Genomic DNA, 26,032 nt, shown 5'->3' with positions numbered 1-26,032 from the left:
AGTTAACACACCAGGCTCAATATTACTATCCCTAGAAAGGCTTGGTTGCAAGGTTGGCCCTGACTGGCATCTGGAAACTTGAATAATAAACAATTCCCTACACTGATATAAAACTTACTTAAATGATAAATGTACCTAACTGTGCCTAAACTATTTGTACAAACAATATGGTTTGTGCAAAACACCTATTTTTCCTTCTGGAAGACTGAAATTTTGGTGCATCTTAGGCACAGTGTGCCACCATGAATAGCCCCAATAGAGACAACGGCACGGAGTCTAATGAATTTCCCCAGCTGATAACACTTCACATGTATTATCAGAATTCACTGCTAGAGCATATCATGTGTGACTCCACTGGGAGAGGTTCTTAGAAGTTTGTGCCTGGTTTCCTCCAGACTTCACCCCATGTACTTTTTCCCTTTGCCAATCCGGTTTTGTATCCTTTTACTGTAGTAAGTCTTAGCTGTTATTATGACTTATGCTGAATCCTGGGAGTCCTAGCCAATCACTAAACCTGGGGTCGCCTTGGGAGCCCCCAACACAATCAGCATATTAAAAGAGAAGTAAGGGACGCCTGGGAGGCTCAGTGGTTGAGTGTCCGCCTTTGGTTCAGGTGTGATTCCCATCCCACCATCCAATCCCATCCGGCTCCCTGTGGTGGGACCTGCTTCTCCCTCAGCCTGTGTCTCTGCCTCTCTCTCTCTGTGTCTCTCATGAATAAATAAAATCTTTAAAAAAGAGAGAGAGAAAGAGAGTAGTATTCCAGTTAGGCCAACTGCTGAAATTTAAATTTGGATTCCAATTTCAATTCCAACACTGACTAGGCCAAGCAATCCTAGCAATGTTACTCTTAATTTGCATAAACCTGGGGCTCTTTATTCCTTTGAAAAAATATGCCCAAATTACAGTCCCATTTCACTAAATTAAAGGAGGTAATGCACATCACTTATAGATCACAGCACACAGTAAATACTGAATAGCAGTTCTAGAGGCACTTTCTTAGACAAAACTTAGGAACTTTTCTTAGATGAAAATCAGGAATTTTTATGCACTGATGCAACGATTATTCAAACTGCCAGAGTATTGTTTAAAAAAAAAAAAGTTCAGAGGCAAACTTTTTTTTAAAAAAGATGTATTTATTTATTTATTTGAGAGACAGAGAGCAAGCCCGCACGCAAGCACATGAGCAGGGTGAGGGGCAGAGGGAGAAGCAGCTTCCCTGATCAGCAGGGAGCCCCATGTGGGCTCTATCCCAGGACTTCTGGATCACACCCTGTGCCAAAGTCAGACACTTAACCGACTGAGCCACTCAGGTGCCTCCAACCCTGAATCTTCAACACTGATGGATAGGTGATTTCAAGCCCACATGACAAGATTATTGGGTGAGCTCAAGCAGGTTAAATCCTATGAAATAAGAAACTTTTTATTTCTAAATCTGATATTTATCTAGTCTTCAAATTGACATCCCTAATGAGCTATGAATGCATTGATTAATTAGTACTGGGACTATGCTTGATGGTTACATTTCTCAAATAACTAAATTGGGATTTTAGTATAAATCATTCACTTAGGTATATATGAGGCATAAAGTACAATCAACAATAGCATGAAACCTACATAGCTGTAAAAGCAAACCCCAAGGTCAAGAGAAGTGCAACCCTGAAGCCATTCACTCCCAGCTATCAACTTACCCCAAAGTGGTTTTTCAAATGAATTCATATCCCAAATCCACATGTCCCACATTTCCTGTTGAAAAATAAATTTCCTAAAATCAGATTATTACAGAATAACTCTATCTTCCCGCCCTTATCACTTCAGCCACCCTATTCCACTGGACTTTAGGTCAACCATACCTGAAGGCAAAACCTATGTCTTATTTAGCTATTTCTCCAATGCTGAGCACTGGCACATAATAGGTATTTCCCCAAATCTTGCATACAATAGGTGTTCAGTTAATGTCAAGTAAATATTACTGAGATCCAACATCAAGATCAGTGAAAATACTATAAAGTATCATTCCTTCTCTTAAAAAATCTATCTGTATATTAACTTTCCAGGCGAGAAAGCCAGACACAAAGATAGCATCTGCAGCAGGTACTGCTTATTCCTTATCCCACTTCCTCCCAAGTTTTGCTCCATTAGACCCCAAATGAATTCAACTAATCATTCTCTGCTAGACTACCTCTTCATTATTCATTCAAACTAGCCATGACAGTTCTATTCCTCTTGCTGGCCCAAGTGACCAAACCTCAATCAATAGGACACAAGGGGAAAACTGTTGAGCACATTTAGGAAAAGTCAGGCTCTCTCAGAGGTGCTAAAGGAGAAACTATACTTATAATGGGGGAGGTATGTATGTGTGGGGGCAGGAGGCATATGGGAACTCTGTCTACCTTCCTCTCAATCTTAATGTAAACCTAAAACTGCTCTTAAAAAAAAAAAAAAGCCTTTAAAAAAATGAAATCATGAAAGACACACATAAAAGAGAAACAACTTATACTGGACTAATCCTCCCACAAACAACAATTATAAACTGTGGCCAAAATGTAAAAACTACTATTATAAAGAGCACTGGATAGGGCAGCCCCGGTGGCTCAGGGGTTTAGTGCCGTCTTCAGCCCGGGGTGTGATCCTGGATACCCGGGATTGAGTCCCACGTTGGGCTCCCTGCGTGGAGCCTGCTTCTCCTTCTGCCTGTGTCTGTACCTCTCTCTCCCTGTGTCTCTCATGAATAAATAAATAAAATCTTTAAAAAAAAAAAAAAGAATTGAAAAGAAGAAAAACAACAAAAAAGAAAATGATAGAAAAACCCAAGACAATAAGGACAATGGGAACTTTTAGTAAGATTGCTGGACACAAGTTCAACATGCAAAATTCGATAAATTCTTTTTGCCAATAACTAGAAAATTGCTTAGAAATATCTTTAAAAAAATAAAAAGAGCAGCATGCTCAAATATGGTCTATTAAAGAAATAAATTCTGTTAATCTATATACTTAATATAGTTCCACTCAAAAAACTCAATGTAATTTTTTTACAGGACTTTAAAAGTAGGCTAAAATCACATGGAAGAGCATAACCATGATAGCCAGTAAAATTTTGAACAGGGTGAAAAAACTGTCTACCATATATCAAGCTACAGTAATTAAGTCAGTGTGATACACTGGCAGAGACAGACTAAAGAACCAATAAAACAGAATGGAGAGTGCAGAATCAGACCCACATGAATATGCACTTAATATATGACAGAGGTGGCACTACAAATCAGGGTGAAAAAGATGAGCTGTTTAATAAATGTTCATCCACATGTAAAAATAAGATAAAATTCCTACCTCACACCATACAAAAGAACAAGTTCAAGAGAATTAAAGATTTAAGGATATACAGTTCTAAAACTTTAAAATATAGGCAAATATCTTCATCTCTTCAGGTAAGAATTTATTTATTTATTTATTTATTTATTTATTTATTTATTTTTTATTTATGATAGTCACAGAGAGAGAGAGAGAGAGAGAGAGAGAGAGAGAGAGGCAGAGACACAGGCAGAGGGAGAAGCAGGCTCCATGCACCGGGAGCCCGATGTGGGATTCGATCCCGGGTCTCCAGGATCGCGCCCTGGGCCAAAGGCAGGCGCCAAACCGCTGCGCCACCCAGGGATCCCCTTCAGGTAAGAATTTAATACTCAAAATACAAACCATAAAGGAAAAAGTAATTTCTACTACATGAAAAATTTTTTTTAAAGATTTTATTTATTTATTTGACAGAGTGAGAGCACAACCAGAGGTAGCAGCAGAGGGAGAGGGAGAAGAAGCCAGGCTCCCACTGAGCAGGGAGCCCTATACTGGAACTCTATCCCAAGACCCCAGGATCATGACATCAGCTGAAGGCAGATGCGTAACCAACTGAGCCATCCAGGTGCTCCGAAAATTAATTTTTTAAAAACGACCAAAGATGACATCGTGGATAGTTAAATGAGAAATCGAGGACTAGGGGAAATAATCAAGAAACAATATCAGAATGTATTGAAAAACTTTTCCAAGTCAGGGCACTCCTCCTGCCAGCTTATGCACGCTGTCAAATAAAATTTAAAAACCTTTTTAAAAACAAACTTTTCCAACTCAACACACAAGTGAAAAATGGCACAGAATGGGTAAATCGGGGCGGGGGGGGGATCCCTGGGTGGCTCAGCGGTCCAGGGCATGATCCTGGAGTCCCAGGATCAAGTCCCACATCGGGCTCCCTGCATGGAGCCTGCTTCTCCCTCTGCCTGTGTCTCTGCCCCTCTCTCTGTGTGTCTCTTATGAATAAATAAATAAAATCTTTAAAAAAGAATGGGTAAATCAGAGGCAAGGAAATGTATATAGCCAATGAACATATGAAAAAATGCTGAACTTCAGTAGTATACAGGAAAATGAATTTGACCTCATCAAACTGGCAAAACACAAGTGTTGTTAGTAAGGAATAAAGAAATGGGACACTCATACAATATTGTTCCAAGTGTAATAATCTGGCACAGCTACTTTGGAGAGCAATCCAGCAATACCTACAACAGCTGAAATAAGCACTACCCCATTATTCAGTAATTCCACTTTAGGAACCTACCCTGGAGAGACTCTCACACATATAAGATGACTTATACAAAGACTACAGCATTGTTTACAGTAGAAAAAGGTAAAAACCTAAATGTATAGCAAGAAGAAAATGGAGACTGTGTAACAGAAAAATACATGGTAGTTAAAATTAAACTAGAACTATGTACATCAATATGGATAAACGTTGTTGAATGAAAAAAAGCAGTATGTGCAGGATATGTATAGTATGTTCCACAGTTTTAAAGCATATTAAAATAAGACATTATTCATAGACACAAACATATACTGTAAAGCCAGAATAATATGCAGGAATATAATATACCAAATTCACATTATGGATAGTTCTAAGGAGGAAGGGAAGGACATCCATAATACAAGAACTTTTTAAATATAAAAGTTCTAAATTGTGCCAGAATAATATGCAGGAATATAATATACCAAATTCACATTATGGATAGTTCTAAGGAGGAAGGGAAGGACATCCATAATACAGAAACTTTTTTAATATAAAAGTTCTAAATTGTGGCAGACCGCTAGTTCTTCACCAAATTCCTGTTTTCCTGTTCTGTCTTACAAATCAAACTGCTCTATTACTAAGAGTGGCAATTTACACATCTTGGCCTGCCCAGCAGGTTAAGGTAGCCAATAAGATAATATCAGAAATCACTGGGTGGGGCTATGGGAAAGGACTTCACGGGGACATGGGCCCTTTGCCCTTACTCCTTTCTTATCCTCCTGCCTAGGATAAGTACATGAGGGGTGCAAGGGCCTTCTCAGCAACCATGAGATGACCTTGAGAAAGAGAGCCTCAAGCTAAGGACTGCAAAGCAGAAAGACAGACGTCTAGCCCTTGAGGACTACACAGCTGCCACACAACTTTCTCTTTTAAAGAGGAAAAAAGTCCTCTTTAAAAGCATCTTTGGGGGCGGGGGGGAAGGAGGGGTGTAGATCCTCCCCCAAAAAGGTGTTTTAGAGAGGATTTTTAATTGACAAAGAAGACAATTGGGGGAAAAAAGACATAAGGGAAAGGCAGATCCTGCTACTGTACTTTCCTATATATTTTCAATTTTTTATTAAGAAAAAATCTTTCTTTCACTTCCCAGATTTGAAACAGATTCCCAAATGTTAACCACAGATGTCGCTGGCCCACAGATCAAGAAAAAATACAAAGGCAACACATACACTTTATGAGGTGGCCAACCAAAGTGGATAAAGAATTCACTAGAAACAGGCCAACCACACTTGGAGAGAGCAGACAGCTACTATACTATTGCCACCAGCACTGCTACCGCCGGTTTGGATAACAAACAATCCCACAGTCTCTTGGCTCTAGACTAGGGATGAGAAAAACCAAAAACAATTTGCAGACTAAATGGAAATCTCTGTTGTCATTCCCTTTTCCCTATTTTTCCTTCTCCATGCATTCCCAGAGCTCACTGCCATAGTTTTCTGTCTCCACAACTGAATCATATAAGCAGCAAAAATATCACAAGACAATAGTACCTCAGATGAAACTTGCCTTGTACAATTGCAAACAGGAAAGTTCTCTACTACTTCACCTACAACACTGTCTGATGTTACTTGTATTAACTCAAATGACCTTTGGGACCTAAAAGGTTTTAAAATTTGCTCAACAGACCAGATGAAAACACAAGTTTGGAATGAAGGCAGATTCTAGATTTTGGCCCAAGATAATGGTCTGAAATAGTTATCCGGTAAAAAGGAACAAAAGAAACAAAAACAAAAACTCTTGTTCACTTATTGGTCTGTTACAGAAAGATAATGATCTAGTAAGTCATGACTTCTCAAAGATACCACGCAGTGCAAAACATACTCTTCATCTTCTTTCCTTAGCTAGTCAGCAATGTGGTACATTCATTTTTGTGGATTTTTTTTTACTAATTTGATTTCTCACTTATTTGGTTTCTCCCTAATGCCACTTAATTTTGTTTCTTAGCTTATAAGGTTAGTGGTTGCTCTGCATTCTCTCCTGCTGATCTTACTCGACTCTCTGGACCCTTGCTTTTGGTTTCTGTGAATAACTCTTCTCTGCCTCACTCCCTCAATCTGGCAGAATCAGATGGCTTCTGCAAGGATACTAGCTGAGATGCTTAATAGGCCATATCATCCCAAGAGCCTTTCCTGGAATCTTTTTTAGCCCTTTGGGGGCAGATAATAGGATTTGCTTCCTGATCTCAGAACCAAAAACAAAAATCCACTGCAATTAGGATGTTTACATTTAAGAATGTAATAGAAAAGGGCACGCCTAAGTGGCTCAGTTGGTTATGCCTGCCTTTGGCTGGGGTCGTGGTCCCAGGGTCCTGGGATTGAGTTCCACATCCGGCTCTCCACAGGGAGCCTGCTTCTCCTTCTGCCTATGGCTCTGCCTTCTCTGTCTCTTGAATAAATAAATCTAAAAAAAAGAAGAAGAAAGAAGGAGGAAGGAGGAGGAAGGGGAAGGAGAAGGAGGAAGGAGGAGGAGGTAATAGAAAGTTAACAGGGAAAAATTTTTTTAAATCCCTGAAAGAATCCTGCTATATTCATATCAATAACTCAAAATATTTCATCTACATTTTTTTCAATTCCACTGAATTCTCAAAATTGTATTCTGCAAAAACCTCTAAATACTTGGGTTCTCTCCTACTTACACTAAACAGTTGCACATGTTTTACTTTATTAGTAATAAAAACTAAGAATTTTTTCTGGAGATGACCCTTCTCCATTTCAGATTTAGAGAACTTATTACGTTCACAGATTTTTTTCAAACACACATACTATGTTACAGCCTCGATGTAGCTTCCTTCTTATAACTATAAATTCAAGAGGAATAACTAAAATAGTTAGGATACATTTAAACATTATCGAAGAGCATATACTTTTTAATGAATGTAAAATAATTTTACTGCTTTAATGACAAGTACTAACAGCACTGCAGAGAACAGTTAAATTTAACTATAACTTTCAGTTTTGCATTTTGCTGTGCTGTTAACTGTAGTACTGCCCTATATACATGAAGTGTTTGATTACCAAAAAAAGAACAGCAAAGCAGTCTTAAAGGGGAAGATAAAAGCTTTACCTGATATACCAAAGTTCATGGTTTTATGATAAAGAACCTTAATCTGGAGGGAGAGTTATTTTAAAAAGAGCAAAGGAGAAAGGAAGAGAAATAATAAAAATTAGGTATTTTTCTATTTCTCCATAAAAGAGTTGTGGGGTTCCCCCCCCCCATAAAAATCAAATGTAATGTGTGGATTTAACTCCTGAATGTATAAACCAACTGAGACATTTTGGGGCCCATTGGGGAAATCTGACTACCCACTGGTATTAGATGATACTAAGGAATTATTATTGTTAGTTTTATCAGGAATAACAACAGCATTATGGCTACATTTGAAAAAATGTTTTCATTTTTGAAAGAGCCATACTGAAGAATGTTAGAGATAAAATGACATGATGTCTTGTATTACTTTCAAATACCTGTGCTTGGGAGTCAGGGGTGGAGGGAATTAAGAGGTGAAGCATCAGGACACCTAGGTGGCTCAATGGTTGAGCATCCGCCTTCAGCTCAGGTCAGGGTTCTGGGGTCCTGAGATTGAGTCCAGCATCAAGCTCTCCAAAGAGAGCCTGCTTCCTGCTTCTCCCTCTGCCTATGTCTCTGCCTCTCTCTGTATCTCATGAATAAATAAATAAAATCTTAAAAAAAAAAAAAAGGTGAAGCACCTATGGCAAATCTTACCTTCACTGAATATGGGAGATGGATACAGGTTTAAGGGGACTCCTTTTACTATTTCTTTTACTTTTATATATGTTAGAATCTTCTGAAATACAAAGAAATAACTTTTAACTTTGTTCCAGATGGCTAAAAACTAAGTTAGGATTATGAATGGATTTAACATCCTACTCTGGCAGGCCAAATATTGCAAACATTAGTGTTCTGTGAACAAAATCAAGGCATGAATACATTCATTCAACTTCAATTTAATAACACCACTTACTCTATGCTAACCATTTCACCAGATCAGGGAGAGCAAAGAAGAGTTAGACAACGTCCCATTCTTAGGAAGGCCTCAGTCACCATGAATACCTGTGATAAAGGCTTCCAGGTGGTCTGGCTGAGGGCACGGAGATCAAGGGGAAAATGTCAGCCTGCCTGCAGTGTTCCATACACATTACATCCAGGTATGACTGCTGCTCTAATGGAAGAAGAACCACTCACAAAGTTGTTTGTCTTCATACAAGACTCTACCCCAAGCATAAATGAATCTGAATCTGTGGGTATACGGTTCCTCTACAGGTAATAGTGTATAGGAAAATGTTAGCCTAATAACAAACCTTTCAAGTGGGTTTTATCTTCATGTTTCAGCTGAGGAAGCTGAAAAGTCATAAGTTTTAGGAGTAAGCAGAACATGCACATTTGACGAACCAAAAGGTCTAAGAGGTCAGAGCAGAATCTAGAGGGACACATAAAACCAACCAAGAACTAAGTTCTCAGAAAGAAGTTCTCCATAATGCTAAATGCTACAGAGGAACGTTAAGTGACAACGGATGCTGTTTCTGTCAATAGTTAGCAAGCTTCCATGAGTTGGGTGATTTGGGGCAGCCCAGGTGGCTCAGTGGTTTAGCGCCGCCTTCAGCCCGGGGCCTGATCCTGGAGACCCGGGATCAAGTCCCGCGTCGGGCTCCCTGCATAGAGCCTGCTTCTCCCCCTGCCTGTGTCTCTGCCTCTCTCTCTCTCTGTGTGTCTCTCATGAATAAATAAAATATTTTTTAAAAAATGAGTTTGGGTGATTTAAACATGACATTAAAACAAAGCAGAGGGGTGCCTGGGTGGCTCAGTAGGTTAAGCATCTGCCTTGGGCTCCGATCATGATCCTGGGATGCCCCTGCTCAGTGAGGAGTCTGCTTCTCCCTCTCAGTCTGCCCCTCCCCCCTGCTCATGTACTCTCTCAAATAAATATTTAATTTTTTTTGTTTGTTTTTATTTATGATAGTCACACACACACACACACAGAGAGAGAGAGAGAGAGAGAGAGAGAGAGAGGCAGAGACATAGAAAGAGGGAGAAGCAGGCTCCATGCACCAGGAGCCCGACGTGGGATTCAATCCCAGGTCTCCAGGATCGCGCCCTGGGACAAAGGCAGACACCAAACCCCTGCACCACCCAGGGATCCCATCAAATAAATATTTATTTTAAATAATTAATTAAAAAGGGATCCCTGGGTGGCGCAGCGGTTTGGCGCCTGCCTTTGGCCCAGGGCGCGATCCTGGAGACCCAGGATCGAGTCCCACGTCGGGCTCCCGGTGCATGGAGCCTGCTTCTCCCTCCGCCTGTGTCTCTGCCTCTCTCTCTCTCTCTCTCTCTCTCTCTCTCTCTGTGACTATCATAAATAAATTTAAAAAAAAAAATTAATTAAAAATATCGGGGGAGGGGGCGCCTGGGTGGCTCACTCCATTAAGCAGCTGACTGGGCTCAGGTCATGATCTTGGGCTGGCGCTCCTGCTCAGGGAGAAGTTTGTTTGAAGATTCTCTCCTCTGCCCCTCCCTCCACTCATGCTCTCTCTAAAATAAATATAAAAACCTTTAAAAAAATAAAAAACAACAGAGTGTCTCATAAACTGTGCTAAATAAAGAAATGAAACATTACTCATCAAGACTTCAAGACATTTCAAGCCTTACTACTAGTCCCATTAGCCATGTGCCATGGAAAGCAGTATAAAAAAAAAAAAAAAAAAAAAAAAAAAAACTAGAGTTCCTAAAGCTATAAAGGCTATTTTTTTCTTTAATGGGGATAAAAGTTAAAGAAGGAAAACACAACTTACTGAGTGCTCAGCTCATTCAGAGGCACTCTGTAACATAATCCTCCCAACAACCAGTGAGCTAGGTACTATTAAACTCATCACCTCACAGATTAAGAAAACTGACGCTTTAAACGGTTGGGTAATTTGGCCAAAGTCACAAAGACTTTGTCAAGACCAGAATTCAAAATCAGTCAAATCCCAGTAATCATGGTAAAATCCATACATCTGTACTCTTTATAGTCACCTCCAAAACTTATACAAACAGAATCATAGTATAATGGATTCTTTTGCTACCTTTTTACTCCAACATGTTTTTAAGATTTGTCCACATTGCTGTATTAATAGTTTATTAACTTTTGTTAATAGTTCACCAACTTTTCTTTGGTGCCACAGGGCTGGGGTTGGCAAACTGCTATTTTTATAAGCAAAATTTTATGAAAACACAACCACACTCATTCTATTTCTTCACGAATGGTTTATGGCTGCTTTTGCACTATCACGGCAAAGCTGAGTAACTGCACCAAAGACTGTATGGCCAGCAAAGCCTAAAATATTTACTCTGTGGAGCTTTACAGAGTTTACTGACTTTTGCCATAGAGTACAGCAGTGGTATACTTGAATTGTCCAAGTTTTGTAATCAATGTAGTTTTCATTTACATTTCCTTGTTGACAAATATTTAGTGGCTATTCATTTTTCTTATATGAAATGGTTTTTCTATTGCCCATTTCTTTTTTTCACATTGGCGTGTATATGTGTACTGACATATATACATACATATGTGTGTATATTTACTGTGATAAAAATTTTGTCAATTTTATGTTAGAAATATCTTTTATTTCTGTATTTCTGACTAATCTCTGCACTCTGTTGTAAAGAAATAAAAGACATTAATATAGCCACATTTATTCACCTTCTCCTGTAACAATTCTGCTTTTAGCATCTAGTTAAGAAAGCCTGACGTCATAAAATAGTTTTATTCTGAAAGTTTACATTTTTCACTTCGTAACTAAGTTTTTAATCCATCTGGAATTATTTTTTTTCATATGATGCGAGGTAAGAAATCTTTTTTTTCCCCAATGTGGCTAAGTAACAATACCATTTACGGAGTATTCCATTTCCTTATTTGATTTGCAACATTAGCTCTGTCATATATCAGATTTCCAAGTATGTCCAGTTCTGTTTTTCACTTCAATTTTCTTCCATTACCTATTTGTCTATCTTTACCCAATTATTACATGATTTCAATTACTAAGGTTTCATATTAAGTCTTAAAATCTAGTAGAACAAGTGGTCTTCAGAAAATTATCTTGGCTATTCTTGGCCATTGCTTTTCCAAAAAATTTTAGGATTAACTTGTCAAGTTCCACAAAAACAAAGCAATAAAAACCATTCCCTGCAGGGTTTTTATAGCATGAATTTATATATTAAATACAGATTACTTGATAAATTTACAAGACAGACTTTCTCCCTATGAACATAATTGGTCCCCAAATTTACTTGGGTCTTCTTTAATGTCTTCCAATATAACTTTTATAACTTTCTATATAAAGATCTTGCCTTTTTATATTTATTCCTAGGTAGCTTTTTTTTAAACTGTTGTGAAATATCACTTTATTGTAAGCTGTTAGGTTAGAATAATAGAAGTGATTTTACTATATTAATCTTATATTCAGTAACTATTATAAACCCTAAAGTTTTATCTGTGGATTTGAATTTCTGTGACATATTCAAACTGACTTGAAGGAAAACCATTTTGTTCATTCCTTATAGTCTTGAAACTAACTATCTACCTTATTTATTTTTTGGCCATACTGACTGACTAGCAGCTCCAATACAATGCTGGAGAGATGAGGAATGCCTTAAGAAGGTTATGGAATATCTCTCCTACTCCTTAGTTTTTTGTATACTAAAAGAATACTGAATTTTTTTCTTTTTTAAGATTTCATTTATTCGAGAGAGGCAGAGACACAGGCAGAGGGAGAGGGAGAAGCAGGCTCCATGCAGGGAGCCCGAAGTGGGACTCGATCCCAGGTCTCCAGGATCACACCCCAGGCTGCAGGCGGCGCCAAACCACTGCGCCACTGGGGCTGCCCTAAAATTAAGTTTTAAACTGTTTTTGTGGATAACTTCATAAACAGATTTTCTAATGCATTTTCTAATTTTCCCAGCCTGTCTTCTTGGAATAAACCCTTTATTCAATATGTAGTATTTTCCTTTTTGCTGAATTCAGCGTGTCTAACTACTTTTGATAGTCTCTTGTTCCTTAGCCATATTTTTATACTCTCTGAACCCATTAAATATTTATATTCTATTCTGTACCTGACAACTACAATATCTGCAGTTTCTGAATGCCCAACTACACGGTTTCCTAGTTCAGCTGATTAACTCATGGTGGCTTATATGAAGTGTTTTTTATTTTTTTTAATTGTGAGCTCATGTTCCTAGAAACTTTATCTGTGTCAATTCCCTGAGGTCTGTATTCTCCATGTTTCCTCACAATCTGCTTCTCAGGCCTAACAACCTGAGACCACTTTCACAAAATTCTTGGCTTAGGTTTTTTTGCTCCATTCAAGTAGTATGAGCCCCAACCCCAAATCCAGTGAAACTGAACTTGTCATTACCATTTCTCAAGGAAGACTTATCTTTCCTATGAAAGGCTGAGAGAGGCAACTCTTCTTATCCCACTCAACATTTCCCCCACAACGTGGGACAAATGTTTCATTTTTTCCCCTGGTTTACCCACCAACACTGTTCAGGAAATTTCAGCTTTATTCACAGTCTCTGCAACCTCTCACCTTGCTGGATCCCTAGACTTTACCTAGTACCCCATAGTCACCCTAAGAGCAAAGTCCAAAGCTCTAGGCTTCTAGGAATCTACAAATACCAGAACTCCCAGCATAGCAGCCAGTATCACCATTAGTTTATCTCTCTAGATTCAAGATTTCTTTTTTTTGACCCCTGAGGAGTTCCTTACTTGTTAGCCCAACTATGCATTTCTTTAAATATACTGAGTATTTGGTCCAGTATTTTTAATGTTTCATAAAGAGGAACTTAATATCTGTAATCTGCCACATTTCTAGAAACTGAAGTCTCTAAACATTTTGGTTTTTGTTGTTTTTTTGTTTTATGAGCCTCTAAATATTTTGAATAGTCTCCTCGCTGAGCATTTTTCCCAGATGTATCTCTACTTCTAAGGACCAAAAGAAAAAAATTCATCAAACTAACAAATATCTGCCAAATGCTGTTCTAGGCATGTGCATATATCAGTAAACTAAACAGATTAATGCATTCAAAAACTCTATGTGAAAGGAGACCTACAGATAGCAAACAAAAAATGTAAGCAAACTAAATTCTATCATAAAAAGCAGTAAGAGCAATCAGAAAGAAAGAAGAAATTGAATGGTCAGGTAGAAGCATCAGGAGTAAGGGGTTGGGGGGGGCACTGCTATCTCCAACAAGGCACCTATTACTATTTCCCCACAACATTGTAACAATTATTTTTTTTTATTAAACATAAAATAACATGAAACTATAAGTATTTTTCTCTTCTTTTTTTTTTTTTTTTTTTTAAGATTTTTATTCATGCATGAGAGACAGAGAGAGGAGCAGAAACATAGGCAGAGGCAAAAGTAGGCTCCCTGCAGGGAGACCTACATGAGAGTCAATCCCAGACCCCAGGATCATGACCTGAGCCAAAGGCAGATGCTCAATCACTGAGCCACTCAGGCTCCCCTTTTTCTCTTCTCTTGATGTAAAGTACAACGAGAAGCAATCCACAGACTTGTTAATACTATATGACTTGACCTACTTCAAAGAAATCACAGCACATTTTAATATCAATAATTAGAGATGATACTAAAAAAAGTTATGATGCTACCTATTCCAAAAATAAAACTGAAATAAATGGAATTTTAAAATAAACTTATGGGAGCACCTGGCAAGCTCAGCTGTTAAGAGCATGTTACTCTTGATCCTGGGGTCATGGGTTCAAGCTCCACACTGAGTAGAGATTACTTAAACGTTTTAAAAATGTTTAAAAAAATAAACTTATGGGCAGCCCCGGTGGCGCAGCAGTTTAGCACCGCCTGCAGCCCAGGGCGTGATCCTGGAGACCCAGAATAGAGTCCCACATCGAGTTCCCTGCATGGAGCCTGCTTCTCCCTCTGCCTGTGTCTCTGCCTCTCTCTCTGTATCTCTATGAATGAATAAATAAAATCTTTAAAAATAAAATTAAAATAAAATTATGATGAGATCAAAGTAGGCACTTAAATATTTACTAAAAAAAAAGTTAAATGAGTATTCTTTCATATTTCTAAAGATACTCAGAATGTAATTATCACCATTAGGCAGGTCTTATAAATGTTAAATTTACCTAATCCAGAAGGCAATTAGTCCAATTATATCTCATTCTTTAATGGAGATGTACCCTATTTATAACTCTTTAACAGGGCTTTCTCTTTTCATAAGAATCAGGTATAAAGCTGACTTATTAAATCATGGTCTTAAAATATTTAACTCCAAATCCAAGACAGTACTTTTAGTCCTATAATTATTTTCATTGCTTTTCTCCACATCACTCAATTTTTCCTTCCATGTCTTGTAAGGTAGACAATAAAGCTGGAGATTAATAAATACTGTGTTATAATTATATACAATACATGATCTCCCTCTTTTAATGATACAGGTAATAATGATGGTAATGAATAGAAGGTTTCAGCAGAGCTACTTTTGTCTGTCAAATAAAATGCCCTAAGGACAGGACTGGCAAAACTTAAAGAAGATTTATTTGCAACAACAAAAGCTTTACAGGAAACTTGCAATCAGCTTTTTTAAAGACAAAAAATTAGAAATGGTTCCATGGGGGATCCCTGAGTGGCTCAGCAGTTTAGCGCCTGCCTTCGGCCCAGGCGTGATCCTGGGTCCTGGGATCGAGTCCCACAACAGGCTCCCTGCGTGGAGCCTGCTTCTCCCTCTGCCTGTGTCTCTGCCTCTCTGTGTGTCCCTCATGAATAAATAAAAAAGAAAAAGAAAGAAAGAAAGAAAGAAAGAAAGAAAGAAAGAAAGAAAGAAAGAAAGAGAAAGAAAGAAAGAAAGAAAGAAAGAAAGAAAGAAAGAAAGAAAGAAAGAAAGAAAGAAATGGTTCCATGTAACAAAATAAACTAACTTGAGAATGCTGCCTGCGGCAGACAAATAACATTACTTCAATAGAGTACCATACCAAAATCAGCTAGTGGTAACAATGCTTAAAGCTCTGCCCAAGCTCCACTCTCACTCCAACTAGCTGCGGGCCATTCTCCTCCCCTCTCCAGGCCATGAGAACTTTCCTCTATTTGGCAACTACAATTAGACTTCCTTCAGCTCCTTACTTTCATCTTGATTATGTATTGGGCCTTGACTAAATTTTTACATATGCTCAAACATGCAAAGAAAAATTGTCTAAAAAACCTGAGTTAGATGATGTCTAATGATGTAAAAATACTTCTAAAAGGTTGCTGCAAATTTCAGTGAAAAAGTAAACCTCAGAAACAAAATTAGGCCTCTGGTTGCAAATAAATCTTTTAATGAAAGCAAACCTATGATACTGTACTTAAAGGAAAATGGCTTTGATAAAATATTAATACAAGTATTTCAATGCTTAAAATGATATATAAAACTATGATTCAAAAAAAAAAAAAAAACTATGATTCAAAGAGGCGCAAAAAAATTACTGAAGGCTAAGCTATGGTAAACTGGAAAATCTCCAAGTATGCTCACCTGCCAGAACCCCCAGCACTCTCACTCACACACATCATAATCCCTTGGTTCATTTTGGCAGCTTAGCTAAAGAAATGAGAAAGGAAAAGCAGGGCCCTAGGAACCTTCTCATCTTCTTCCTCCCTATCCTCCTCCAACACATATGCACTTTTACCTGTCCCATACATTGGAGCTTGGTAGAAGATAACTGAAAATGTATTCTTACTACTAAAAAGTTTCAAAACTAACTAACTATTGCAGCAAATCTTAAAATGGTAATACAGGGACCATCTCCATGGGTCCTCAATACCCTTTAAAAGAGTCTGCAAGGTCAAAACTATTTGTAAACTAATACCAAGTTATTATTTGCCTTTTTATCTCAGTCTGTCATAAATAGCTGAGTTCCAGAGGCTACATGACATGTGATAGCACAACGGAATGAATGCAAAAGAAGATAGAAGAATCTTCTATTTGGTATGAGAAGCCAAACATTTATATTAACATGTAATGGGCTTATTTGAAATGAATTAAAATGTTTTTTTAAATGCCTAGGTTTTTATCTTTTATACCATAAATATCAATAGACATAACCCACAAAACCATAACTCTTTGAGGTCTCCAATAATTTTTAAATATAAAGGAATCTGGGAAACAATAATATTGAGAACTGCTTGTCCACATGATAAAATCCAAAATTCATAGTTAAAAAAAAAAAAACTATACCTACATTTACTCCATGAACCTTTGTTAAATGCAAGCTTTATGCTAGGTTCTAGGTGCTGGGGGTACAGCAACCAATACCACAGACCATGGAACGTTAGTCAAGTGTTGGGATATAGACAATAAACAAAAGTGTCAGCTAATAAGGAACACTCTATAAATAAACAAAAGGGAAGTGGCATGTTGGTAGGTGACTGGGCAGTTCCTTTACAATGGGTGCTCAGGAGAGACTTCTCTGAGACAGTCGTTGAAGAGGAGCCTGGAAAGAAGGGCCAGGACCCAGCCAGAACAGAGTTCCAAGCAGAGCCTTTGGGACTCTGCCTACCATACCTGACCACACACTTCAGCTCCATTCTGCACCTCCTTCAAGTGCCCTGCCCCAGTAGCATTCAATCCCACTGACTTCCCCAAATACGCCATGCTGTGTCCCACTTCCATGACTCCATATATGTTGTTTCCTCTGTCTCATATGGCCTCTGTTTGTCCATCTGTTGAACTCACAAGATTCAGGCCAAAGGTCCGTAAAGGCAGAGGTCTTGTATTCCCAGGACTTAGGACCGTGCCTGCTAACACATTGCTAGGACTCAAGGAACGGGTTCTCACCTCCTCAGACTTCCCCTCTATATCACTTCTACTGATGTCTTCACGCAGTTATATTTTTGTCTGCCAAGTTCAGCCATTTGACTGTGAGTCCTTGAAGGAGCACTTCTGAATGCAGCATCGAGCACAGTGTCTGATTCATAGTGGTAGGTGCTTAATAACTATCAAACCATGACTAAATCACTGAATCACATTTGTTATGCTAACTACAGCTATTTTTGTCTAATCTCCTAAAGATGGGAATTATATCTTATCTATCACCCACTCTACCACTGGGCCTTATACATCATACATATTTTATAAATGTTTGTCACATTAGTGAATTTCATCTATAAAGCACTTAATAAATTTCAAGGCCTTTTTGTAAAGAGTAACATTCTCAAACAGGAATATTTCCTGCTTAGTTTTTACCCAAACAGTGGTATAAGAGGTGGCCAGGATCCACATCATAGGCCTGAACTTGCAGAGAAGCAAAGGCTCCTTGTTAGTCCCTGGACTGTAATAAAAGTCCAAAAGCTGAAAGTTAGGTCAAGTGTATTCAGCACTCTAGCAGGCAACTCCACACAGCAAGCAAAACATTAAAAATGACCCCCAAACGATTTCATTTAGAAGGGCAACCATTCTTACTGTTGCTCACCAGCTAAATTGATTTCTGTGATGTGAGAGAGACAGCTCTACCACACAGTAACTATTTACATTACAAACTCCCTTAACTTCATTGTGTTCTCAATTCTCACATGTTATGAACAATTTGTTTACTCATAATAAACTTTTCTGAAAGTTCTCTTCAGTGAGCTAAACAGTGTATTCAGCTGAGACTGCAAGGCTAGAAGACCAGGTTTTACTTGCATTTTATTGTCTGTGAGTTAAAACATCATACAAAACTGTGGAAGCTAATGAAGATACAAAAATGCCCCCCAAGAGTAGCCATCATAGGGTCAACATTCAAATTTTAAAGTGATTTAACCATGAATCACGCTTACATAGCAGGTTGCTTCCATTTATTTCTATCAGCAGTCACAGTTAAAGTGATTCTACAAAAACCAAACAGAATCTGTGATTAATAGCTCAAACTATAGCACAAGAGTATGTACAGCAGGTTTTCCTTAATAAATACACGCTGCCTATTCTTCCACGAGTCCTACGAGCAACAGGACATCTGCCACAGTGATACAGGTATCACTCTCAGTTGTAGAGTTTGTTCATCTACAGTGCAGATTTTTTTAAAGGGCCTTGGCTGCTTTTCATTCCCTATCCTGTAGGTTCTTTCCCAGCTCTCAGAGAATTTACAAGAAAATAAAGAAGTTTAAATCTAAGCCAATAGATTTTGCAGCAGGACAAAAACTATAATCGATGAAAAAACAAAAGACTTTGTTGGATGGAGATTGAGTACTTCAGGATAAAATTCTTTGGGATTATTTATTTCAACTACTCACATCACTATTTTTATGATTACTGAGAAAAACTGATAAGAATTTTAAATCACACTAACTATGGCTGCAGATTTAAAGGTAGAAAAAAAATTAAAACCTTCAGAAGCATCAATTCTTTAATGCTGAGTTTTTGATCTTCCTATACAGTATAGAGTAACAATTAACCAGCATTTGGTTGCATATAAAGGCTACATGTCCTTATCTATAAATGGAGGGACCTGCACTAAATGAATTCCAAGAGTTCCTTGCAGCGCAGTTTCATGGATCCGTGACCTGTGCCATTACACAGGCACCATACTTAGAGGGGCCGTAAATTGGGTGAATGCTCTGCCATCACTGTCTTCAAGTTCTCAATAGTTTTTTTTTTAATGAAAAGGGGCCCCACATCTTCATTTTGCACTGGATTACCATTATATAGCTGGTCTATTCCCTGAAATTCTAAGATTCTGTCATTCTGTGAAAGTATCCCTCTACAGTTCCAGGCACAAAGAGGATAAAAACAGAAAACTGAGGTGACCTGTGTTCCATCTGTTTCAGAATAATGACTCAGGATTATTTTCTACTTCTTTTTTTTTTTAGATTTTTTTAAAAGATTTTATTTATTTATTCATGAGAGAGACAGAGAGAGCGGCAGAGACACAGGCAGAGGACTGTGTCCATGCAAGGAGCCGACATGAGACTTGATCCCGGGTCTCCAGGATCATGCCCTGGACTGAAGGCAGTGCTAAACCGCTGAGCCACCCGGGCTGCCCTTATTTTCTACCTCTGTCAAAAAGAAACTAATGTGTTTTTCTGGGTTGGGTTTTTTTTGTTTGTTTGTTTGTTTTTTTAGATTTTATTTATTTATTCATGAGAGACACAGAGAGAGAGAGGTAGAGACATAGGCAGAGGGAGAAGCAGGCTCCCTGTGGGGAGTCCGTTACAGGACTTGATCCCAAGATACTGGGATCGATCACCTGAGCCAAAGGCAGATGCTCAACCACTAATCCACCCAGGTGCCCCCAAAAGAAACAAATGTTACATGTAAGACAGTTCAAATCCTAGGTATTAATTTCATTTCTAAACATGAAAAATATTAAACATTATTTGGGATGTCATTATTATGACATGTCATTCAAAGCAGAGAATCTAAAGAGATTAAGAGTTAGCACAGAGCTGATGATATTCAATATAGAAAAATAATTGCCTTTGGTCTCTTAGCCACTGATTTCTCCAAAATGCTTTTGATGATATGTCTTTCCTACCTTCCACTTTTGAAAAATACAGTTAACCCTTGAATAGCATGGGAATTAGAAGTGCCAACCCTTGTGCAGTCAAAAAAAAAAAAAAATCAGTGTATAACTCTAAAACTTAACTACTTACTGCTAAGAGAAACAGACAATTAACACATATTTTGTTTATATACTATATAGTATACTCTTACAACGAAACAAGCTAGAGAAAAGAAAATGTTAAAACCTTAAGGAACAGAAAACACATTCACAGTACTGTATTTATTGAAAAATATTTCCACATAAGTGGATCCCCACAGTTCAAACCCATGTTCAAAGGTCAACTATAGTTCTCTTATAGAAAACTTTTTCGTGGGATAACCCCAAAGTATCTGATATCAAAATAGTAAAGAATTAAAATTTAAAACTATAATTAATCCAAATAATCTACTATGGAAAATAGTGCTTTCAATGCATACACAATGAACACATAATTTGACAGAGAAAACAGAAGAGGCTCAATGGTAGTAATGTGCTCCAAGTAAAATAATCAAGGAGAAAACACCCTTTCAAAGAAGAGATCTGAAAAACAAAACTATTTCCACATATCAGGAGACAGGCTACAGAAACAATGCTTTATTGCATTGCTGAGGGAGAGGGAATCTTCAAGCACACTCCCTACTGAATGGGGAGCCAACACCGGGCATTGATCCCAGGACCCCAAGATCATAACCTGAGCCAAAATCAAGAGTCACTGCTTAACCCACTGAGGTACCCCCAGTAAAAAAGCTTTTTAAAAACAAATCCCTAAACCTACCATGGTAAAAAAGCAATATACATATCACTGTATGTACAGTGCTTTATGTCATAGAAAATTCTTCTCATAGCAAATCTCAGTTTTCCAGATAATCCAATTTCCTAGTTTTATCAAAACCAAGTTTTCTTTTGAACATTTCTTTATGTGACAGTCTTTTCACTAACTGACTTACCGGTGGTGTTTTACTTTAAATTGCATCCTCATGGGATCCCTGGGTGGCGCAGCGGTTTGGCGCCTGCCTTTGGCCCAGGGCGCGATCCTGGAGACCCGGGATCGAATCCCACATCAGGCTCCCGGTGCATGGAGCCTGCTTCTCCCTCTGCCTGTATCTCTGCCTTGTCTCTGCCTCTCTCTCTCTCTCTGTATGACTATCATAAATAAATAATAATAAAAAAAAAAATAAACTTAAAAAAAATAAATAAATAAATTGCATCCTCATTTACTTTTTTATGTCTTTAAAAACATTGATCTTTGGTATTAGTGGTGCTTTAGGATATATCTACACAATAAACTTCGGTTGAAATGGAATTTTATACAAAATTCAGGTCAGTTAAAGTGCTGTCAGCTTATGCAGAATATATGGAATAAGATGAGATTAATAAAGCATTGTTTTGGGCTAGGTGGCACAGCGGTTGAGCGTCTGCCTTCAGCTCAAGTCGTGATCCTGGGGTCCCTCATCGGCTTCCCCTCGGGGAGCCTGCTTCTCCCTCTACCTATGTCTCTGCCTCTCTGTCTCTTGTGAATACATAAAATCTTTTTAAAAAATGTTTGATAAATGAACACACAAGTCTGTTTACTTTCGCTGAAACCATGGAGCAGAAACTCAAGTACAACGGGTACAAAATAAAGAAGGAAATGCTGAGAAGAAATTTATTCTCTTCATACCAAAGCACAGAGACTGCCTCAAGATACATAAAGCAGAACTAAGAAGTGTCAGCTCAATATTCATGCCCCCTTTTCCAGCAGTTACAGACCCTATTTTTACTAGATACATAAAAGATAACACTGGAATAAAGATAACACTTCCCAGTATCCCTCACAGTGAAGTTCTAGATAAAATATAGAAGTCTTGTATATAACTTCTAGAGACTAAAAGGACGAGAGATTACCCTTTCTTCTGCTCTTCCTCCTTCCTGCTGGAACACAAATGTGATAGCTAAAGCTCCATTTTAGCCCATGAGGAAGAAAACTACCCCCGGGACGGCAGAAAGAAAGCTAGAACCAAGAACTCAGAAAATCATGGAGCCACCATACCAGCCGTGAGCAGTCTTCATCTAGATTTATACATTGAGAGAGTAATACCTCTCGGCTACTCTTACCTGGATCTCTGTAACAAGTACTAGTAACTAATCTTATTCTACAAAATGCATGCAAGAAACCCAAAATCCCAAGCCAAGCAGGACAGAAATGATCACCGAGCCAGGACCCACATAGAAAAGCAGAAATGCAAAGGTTCTGAAAAACACAAGGACTCTAGCAGCAGGAATTAGCAGGCCATTTCTCAAGGACCACAGGATATAACACAGACTCTAGAAGCTGGCTGACTTCTCATCTCCAGGCGATCAACTCTACTCTGTCTCTTTTTTTCACCACCATCACGCTCTCAGACCTCCTCAGACTGTCCATGGATGATCATGTCTTTTACCTTCTCAAGACATGGTATTAGACTCAGAGCCTCTATCCCAATCTCAGAAGTTAAATTCTCAGAAAGGGAGAAGACCTAGTTGGCCTCACTTATCTTTTCAAGCCAGGTGTAGCCATTGTGTCTGGCACACATTTCTGAGGGGTATAAAACAGGACCATCCAAGAGGACCTTTGAGCAGGGACTGTGGGGTTTAGGTAGTTTCCTCCAGAAGGTGATATACATGTGGCTGGTGCTATGACTGATATAATATGGGATGTTCAGAATATGTTTCAATCCCAGTTTCCAAAAGCAAAAGACACTAACAAAAAGAACTGATCTAGAATCCTGAATCCCACTTGAAACATTCCAATGATCTGACCTGGGGTTTTACTGATGTCAGAATTCAAACCCAAAATGCTACTTAAAACAGGATGAAGGGCAGGACTGAGGGCAGGACCAACAGGATGATGGTCCTCAGTTAAAGAAAAGTAAAGAAGCTACAATTATTCTGCCCCTTCCCAGGTACACTATATCACCTGAGAGAACTGAAAAGTCTATCTTTCAGAAAGACCAGGGATCTAATCTAGAAACCGGCACTTCTTCTCTTGAAGATGTTTTCTAATTACCTTTTTGTTTGTTTGTTTGTTTTGGTTTTCTAATTATCTGATCTAAAAGTGGCTTTTACACTATAACAATAACTATAACTATAACTGTAACACAATAACTATAATAAACAAAAGTTGGGGCCCCTGGGTAGCTCAGTGGGTTAAGAATCCAATTCGATTCAGCTCAGGTCATCATCTCCAGGCGATGATGGGTTTGTGCTGGGTGTGGAGCTTATTAATAAGATTCTCTCTCTCCCTCTTTCCCCTCAACCCCGCATGCATATTCTTTCTCAAAATTAAATAAGCAAGAGTTAAGAAAACAGTGAGGTTAATTGTAATAACATTGCTAACACTTGGTCTTGAATGGTAAACAGGTCTTGAAACCTGAGCTGTTAACACAAAGTTCAAAGGCAGATGAGATTTTATATTTATCACGATGCTATGATAGTTATTAGTGCTATCCACAAAATTTTTCTGGTTTCTCTTCTCTGCACAAGGCAGTTTTGCACTCTTCCATCCCCTTGTAGTATGTTCAGCCACATGACTTCCTTTGACACGTGACACGTGAATAGAAATGTTATGCCTTAATGCCACAAAGAAGCCTAAAGAGACAGTATTACTCTGTATTTACTCTGCTCTCTAATTCTTCCGTGACAATGCTACCAACATACAAGGCAGTAACTATTCCCTTATCATGGGTCCTTGAGGAGGATGAGGCCGAGCAGAGTCCCCAGTAAACCAGTAACAAAGCCAATAAGTCATCTGTTAGAAGACACTGAGATTTGGGGGCTGTATGTTAGTAGAGCATAATTCTATATCCTACCTTGACATGTACAAATATGAATGCCTAAATATTCACAATTCATGGCCCACAATTGCTAATATAAAGTTTTCACAGTGTTGTAACTTCTTTTGATTCCCAAAAGAATAGTATTAAATAAACATATGCGGGCAACTGAAATCTTAAAAGGGAGACCTAATTTAGCTCCAAAGTTTACTGGGAAAAAAGTCTGTCTAGAAGAGCCAAACGTAAGTACTTAAAAGCTACTGGTTTTAAGACTGTTAAAATGTTGGTAATTCCGGAGGTAAAAAGATGAATATATGGAAAGTTCATTATACCATTCTACTTTCTACATATATGCCACAATAAAATGTTAAAGAAACACACAGAGACAAAGAGAGAATATGAGCAATCTGAACAATCTTAAACCAAAAGAAAAAAAGTACTCCTGATTTTTAGCTCTCAGAAAGAAAAAAGTTTTAGTAATATTACAGACAAGTTGTAGAAATCGAGTGTCTTGGCCCTCCTATTATAGTAAAAATCTGAGATGGCTCAATGCTTTTCAGAAAACATCTTCTTAATTCCTAATTAAGTTTAGGTATTTTTCGGGACGCCTGGGTGGCACAGAGGTTGAGTGTCTGCCTCCGGCTCAGGGCATGATCCTGAATTCTAGAATCGAGTCCCATATGGGGCTCCCTGCAGCAAGCCTGCTTCTCTCTCTGCCTATGTCTCTGCCTCTCTGTGTCTCTCATGAATAAATAAATAAAATCTAAAAAACAACAAAAACTAGGTATTTTTCATGGGTTCCAAAATTAGAATATTTGAGATGAAAAATACATCACAGCATATTCAAGGCACCCTCATCATTACCAACAAGGAAATTTAAATCCGGTGACATAAGTATTTAATGGCAAAGTAGAAACTAAAACCCAGGGCCCTTTCAACTCTGATTCATGCAGTTACTACCTTGCTAGGTTAGGGTCCTAGCCTATTTAGCAGTATCTTGATCATTTTATTTGAACATCCAGCAGAAAGAATCTTATTATCTCTTCTCATTGCAATTCTGCATCACATCAGTTGGGATACCATTTGCTGCTAAGTGAACAGTTAATCACACCTCAAACTACTTAAACATAAGGTAACTTACTGGCTCCCATAACTGGTAGGCCATGGGTAGGATGAAATTCAGGATTGGCTTAACCTTAGCAGCTCTAGCTCCATCTCCCTGCAATTCTCTCTGTTCTGCCACCTTCTTGAGCTAGTTTCCTCCCTAAGTTTGACAAGATTGCTGTAGCAGCTCAGAGCCTCACATTCACATAAGGCAATGTCTACATGGAGAGGTGTCCTCTTCCCATGCATAAGTCAAGAAAAATGTCCTTCTTTGAAGCTTCTGCAAACTTTCTTCAGCCTAAAATGGTAACATGTCTATTTCTGAAACAATCCCCTCGCAAAGGAAAGAGGATTTCCATGATTGTCTTAGATTAGTCAAGGTCCACCACTGACTGCCACACAGCAAGAGAGCTGCCACACAAAGAGCCTTGGGAGGTTGAATAGGAGCCATGGTTGGGACAGAACCATGTCACTACAATGATTGCCAGTGATTCCTCATCCACAGGTCAAAGAGCCTTGGGAAGATGAAGACCTGCCTAACTGAGTAAATTATGTAACATGCTTGTGTATGTGGCACACAGAGAAACATGGTACTACCGATTAAAAATATGTACAAATAATCTAAAATTAATAAAATCCAAACTCACTTGAAAGTATAAGTCACTGTAATTTCTTAAATAGCAGAGATACAATGCAGTCCCAGACCACCTGGGTTTGCAGGCAGCTCTGACACCTACTACCAGGTTAAGGTCACACAGGTGATTACCCACAAGACTATTATAACTATTAAAGGAGCAGCACTTAAAGGGCTGAGATCAGGCAAGGTATAAATTGTATCTACCAAAATGCTAAATACATCCCTGCTATTATTTGTCTCATACAAGTAAACTACTACAATGTGAAAAAACAAATTATGATTTTTTAAATGTTGAAAACAGGCCTTTAGAAGAGATTTCTTTTTAGCTGTCCAGTGTTCATCTGCTTCCTCCTCCTAATTTCCTTTTGGAA

General features: G+C 38.3%; 1 protein-coding gene across 8 annotated transcripts in view; it reads right to left on the bottom strand.

Moving 5' to 3' along the window:
* Positions 1 to 26,032, bottom strand: part of GALNT1 (polypeptide N-acetylgalactosaminyltransferase 1) — a 121,073-nt gene that overhangs the window by 77,130 nt on the left and 17,911 nt on the right. For 4 of the 8 annotated variants that reach the window (XM_072732204.1, XM_072732200.1, XM_072732199.1 and 1 more), the window contains one exon: positions 1,692 to 1,746. The exons of the other annotated variants lie outside the window; for them this stretch is intronic. The gene's annotated coding sequence lies outside the window, so the exon portion shown is untranslated. The remainder of the gene's footprint in view (positions 1 to 1,691; positions 1,747 to 26,032) is intronic. 8 annotated transcript variants of the gene reach the window in all.

The sequence above is a fragment of the Vulpes vulpes genome, chromosome 13 (assembly GCF_048418805.1).
Source record: "Vulpes vulpes isolate BD-2025 chromosome 13, VulVul3, whole genome shotgun sequence".
Classification (NCBI taxonomy): Eukaryota; Metazoa; Chordata; class Mammalia; order Carnivora; family Canidae; genus Vulpes; species Vulpes vulpes.
This window is presented reverse-complemented; position numbering and strand designations above follow the sequence as displayed.